Source organism: Pelobates fuscus, chromosome 2, assembly GCF_036172605.1.
Source record: "Pelobates fuscus isolate aPelFus1 chromosome 2, aPelFus1.pri, whole genome shotgun sequence".
Taxonomy (NCBI): domain Eukaryota; kingdom Metazoa; phylum Chordata; class Amphibia; order Anura; family Pelobatidae; genus Pelobates; species Pelobates fuscus.
In genome coordinates this window covers 32253872-32259377 of record NC_086318.1, presented here as the reverse complement: position 1 = coordinate 32259377, position 5506 = coordinate 32253872, and positions in this window count along the sequence as shown.

The window sequence follows — 5506 nt, the reverse complement described above, 5'->3', positions numbered from 1 at the left end:
AGCCTCAAATATTTTATATTATTGTATAATAATATATACAAATTATTTTGTAGTTTAATGAGCAGATCTAGGTTTTACTACTAAATATACTGTTTGATTTGTTACTTTTTCAAGTTTTCCTATTGTGCAAAAAATAAATAATTTAATAGATATTAACATGACATTGGCAACTAATTTCAAACACTGGGAGGTAAGGAATCGACATGAGTGAATGCCAAGGATATGCACAGCTGGGAAGGGGGGGGGGGGGGGGGGGAGAGAGAGAGAGAGAATCAGCCTTAACAGGCAAAGCTGCAATACAGCAAACTAGGTCTCTCCAGGGGCACAGTGCTGCAGTAATGTTTGCACTAACGTCACTTCATAAATGCGTAGGACTTGCAGACGCTTCCCTGGGACAGTTGCATAGGAGTCCTAAATTGGGACTGTACTGTGGAATCTGGGATAGTTGGTAACTATGTAGCAAATAGTTAAAAAAAAAACAAAACCTTGGCATATACCAGCATTTTGCACTTAGTACAAATAACCTGCCCCAGGAGATGTGGACATTTGTTTCCTTTAACAACATTAACAGGGTTATTTTGTAAAGTGAGAATTGTCAAGAATACAAAGTGAATTTTAAGTTTAATATTCTATTTCCAGAAGACAACATCCATGTTTAAAATCTGTAAATGCTTATTCATACAAATCACTGGAATCGGTCATATATTTCATGTTTTCATGCAACGTGAAAGAACATCACAATATCGCCAAATGCTGGCTCTGCAGTTCACAATTACATTCTCTCTACATTAGTACTTACAAGGTTAAAGTGGAATGGTCACTTCACTGGTAGTAACTGTATCTCATTCCTTCACCCCAGTATACAATATTGAGCAGCTTACTGGGGTGAATAATGCAGGAGAGGTAATCATTTGTTTTGTTCAGCAGCGCCTCTCTGTTATGGGTGACTTGCTACACCTGAGGATGATCTGGGGTGCCTTGACAGATGTCCTGAATCTGCATTACTCATTCTTTTTCCTTGAACTATGTGAGAATACCTATGCAGTAGATGTGATTCAATATTTTCTTATTAGAGGCATTGGATGCTCAGATCCCCAATGCTCCTCTATAAGGAATATCGGATTTGACCATCGCCAGATTTTCAGCTATATACATATAACATATTATTGACCAGATATCATACACTATATAATTTGACAGTTGCATATGAGGGTGGCTTTGATTTGGGGAAGATGCTGCAGCATTTATATTGATACGTTTGATTGCCACCTTATATTTCCCCTCCTTTTCACCATTTCTTCTTTTTTATCTTACTATCCAGTTAGTTAGTTAGAGAAGGAGGGTTAGCCTTTTTTAAGGGGTGCCCTCAAAGGCATGTCAGCTGCTTTACTTGGCTACCTTAGGGGTGCCCACGAAGGCACCTTAGGGATTCTTCGTTTCACTTATACTTTACCACTATTCTGTTACTGTATTTACAAGTTCGATACTTTTTTCTACCCTCGAGATCTACTCACATTGCACTAGAATAGCTACTAGTGGTGATATTAACTTAATTACCACCTTTTGGGCGCTAATTACCACTTGTGCCTTCTGGGTCTTTTTAATAATAATAAAAGTTAAGTTTTATTGTACATACTTCTGTTGACTATTGCATTAGTTTGGGTTGCCTTCTATTATGAAAGTTAGAGTCTACTACCAATCACCTTTTTATATATATGTTTGTTTTGTTTATATGGGAGGTGAAAGGAGGTGGTACACTCCAACCCCCCCCCCCCGGTCCTAATGGCAACCTGACACATCCTTAATATGTTCTATCACTGTTGTGTGCCTACTAGTTTCCATGGTGACTGCTCCACCTTTCAGATGTGGTACAATGCATCATGGCCAAACCTGAGGCAGGGAGATATAAACTCTTTTCAAAGTAAATGCTATCACGTTGACGTAAAAAAAATAGTCCGAAATGGCAGCTAATAAACATATTGTGCCAGGTAACGAGTGTTGCTTCATAGTATGTTAAACACGGTCAGGATTATTTACTAAAAAGTGAGAATTCAAAGTAAATTTCAAATTTATAGTCAAAATAGATGAATTGAAAGCACAGCTTACTTCCAGTTTGGCAATGTTGGCCTTAAGTCTGAAATTCACTTTGAATTCTCACTTTACTGAATAATCCTGTGGGAAAGAGTGAGGTGATCTTGCCATCATGTGTCATGTATACATGACAAGTATCCCTAGTGGCAGGCACAATGTTTACAAATAGTCCACATAAATAACAGAGCCCCATATCCAGGAATTAGAGAGCTACAATTTTATTATGAGGCCCATTATGCCGTATGTGGCAGAAGGAAAGAAAATACTGATAAGAACCTGACATTTCTCCATTTTGGTTACCTTAAATTTTATTGTGGGCAGCTTGCAACCAAGGCATATCTGGGGACACTTCTTTCCCCCCCTTGTCATACTAATGTTCTCCATGAACAAGTTGCATTAACACCATAACATATGCACATTGCTATCCCTGTCGCTGCACGCAGTGGTTTAGAACTAGCAATTTTCAAATATTGCAGCTATAAGACTATCTCCCACAGGAGTGCCAAAAAGGTAGATCCACAAATGTTGTAAAACTACAACTACCATGATGCTCTGCGTGCCTTTAGAATGGCACGGCATCATGGAAGCTGTCGTTTAAAAACTACATGAACTGCAGAAAGGTAGTTATGTCCACTGTTCAACTTGTGTGACTGCAAACAAAGCACGTGTCAGCTGCTGCTCTGGACACATTGAGGAGTGCATTATGGTGCTGGTGTCTCCGGAGAAGACTGCGTACATCCTTCTTCACAAAACTGGACCAGCCAATATCAGCATACTTAGCAGTTCCACTCATTGTATGTCATGTGTGTAGCTGAGGGATTAACTACATATCCCATAATCTCCTGCTGTTTATGGGTTAATAACTTCCCCTTACAGACCAGAATGAAAGGCTCCTGATTGGTAAAACCTCTTCCTGGGCTAGAAGAAGCAACACGCACGCAGTACTTTGATGCAATTATCCTGTCACAGCGGGAAAGAGATGCTCTTTTCAGCTGTGCCCTCATACATAGAGTGGATAGCATAAAACCAAACCCCTCTGTATACCTGGTAAATAGCGGTCTTACCTAGAATCAGCCATTAGATGGTGATCACATCCTACTGATAAATGCAGATTTGTACTTGACCATGGATAAAGACAGAAATCAGTTAACAAAAGCACTATATTTTTAGCAAATAAGTTGTGATTACCTGTGCAAAACAAAATTCACAACACATGTGTTTAATTCCCTCAATATAAACCAAACTTTTGTGTAAAACTCAAATAAAGAAAAAAGGTGGAGCGTCAATTAAAGGAACACTATCGGGCCAGGAACACAAACATGTATTCCTGACCCTATAGTGTTAAAATCACTATCTAGCCCCCTTGACCCTCTAAACATAGTAAAATCTTACCTTTATTCCAGTCTTCTGCTGCAGGTTCTGCCCCTGATCTGCCTGCTTGGCTGATATAATCAGAAGTGATGATCTGAGCCAATCTCAATGCTTTCCTATAGGAAATCATTAGACTGGCTAAGGCTGTCAAGGAGGCAGATCAGGGGCAAAGCCAGCATAAGTCAAACAGCCCTGGCCAATCAGAACCATCTCAAAGAGATGCATTGAATCAACGCATCTCTATGAAGAAAGTTCAGTGCCTCCATGCAGAGGGTGGAGACCCTGAATGCCAGTCACACTGTGCAGCACGGCCTCTAGTAGCCATCTGTGGAGTGGCCAGTGGAGTTATCACTAGGCTGTAATGTAAACACTGCAATTTCTCAGAAAAGCCGGTGTTTACTGCAAAAAGCCTGAAGGTAATGATTCTACTCACCAGAACAAATAAATAAGCTGTAGTTGTTCTGGTGACTATAGAGTCCCTTTAAGTCATTAAACAGTGTTGACCACATGCATTTATTTCTGTAAATTCTCTGTAATGCTGGAAACATTCGATTTATGGAAGCAGCAGGGCTATATGAGGTCATGTCTTGGAAATGCAGCAGCCTTCATCTGTGAAACCCCTACAAAGCAGATCTCTGTGTGGATGCTGTTCTAGAACACTGGAAAGCCAAACCATCACCCGTTACAAAGCTCTATCATTCCAGGCCATCACTTTTTTTTCTCAATACAGACATACCATGTCCGCTTTCACATATCAATTTACCATGAATATATTCAATCTCTGAAACTAGATCTCCACACTCAACTAAATACTCAGATATAATCAGCCAATGAATGTAGTCCAGCTCGACAGAAAAGCTAATATGGTGCCAGCATTTTGTATCATAACCATATGTTGCAGTGGTTATTGTGCTCAGGGGAGGGAGGGAGAGAGGACTCGGGAGAACTCTAACCTGCAGCTCCGCCGGGTTCTCTCGTGAGCTGAGCGTTGCAGCGGTTACCACGGCAACACTCCGAATATCACAAGAGTGAACTCTAGACTCAGGACCTGCTAGAGTTCACTCTCACCACCAGGGCTTAGTACTGTTCCACCTTTCAGGCAAAGGTAACAGGGAAGGGCACTTATGAATTTTTTTTAATAAACACTTAAATTAATTAATTAATCTTGCCTCCTACCACCACAGTCTCACAATACCTCTCCCCATACACACTGCATCCCTCACGCGCACACACACACAATGCACCCCCGTATACACACTGCATCCCCTACTACAGCCCCTATCCCAGCAGATCCCAGCTAAGTTGTAAAACTGGTGCGTACCCAGGGACAACATCACAGCACTCCTGGCACCATAACCACTACAGAGTGCTGTAGTGGTAATAGTTTCTGGATTGTTTCTTTAAATAATCAACCAATGCCACTCCCAAGACTAGGTTCTGGATCTGCTGTACATATACCCAACCTCGAAATTTGTTTTGACTTGGGGCGTCTTGGAAAAATATTTAAATATTAAGGGCTCCTTGAACCTAAAACGTTTGGGAACCACTGGTGTATACATATATATCAAGTTAGAACTTTGCATGTTATCCCAATCAATGTTTGTGTGTCCAAGAAAACAAAGTACATTTGGCATTTCTAATAAACTGTGCCTTAAGCAACCCCCGATTTACTGGGTGCTCACAATCCTAGCTGCTCTACAATGGATCTCACTTTAAATACCTCCATTATACAAAGGTCGCTACGAACAACCAGTTCCACCACACCAGCCCTGCGCTCACCATCAGCCCCACCACACCAGCCCTGCGCTCACCATCAGCCCCACCACACCAGCCCTGCGCTCACCATCAGCCCCACCACACCAGCCCTGCGCTCACCATCAGCCCCACCACACCAGCCCTGCGCTCACCATCAGCCCCACCACACCAGCCCTGCGCTCACCATCAGCCCCACCACACCAGCCCTGCGCTCACCATCAGCCCCACCACACCAGCCCTGCGCTCACCATCAGCCCCACCACACCAGCCCTGCGCTCACCATCAGCCC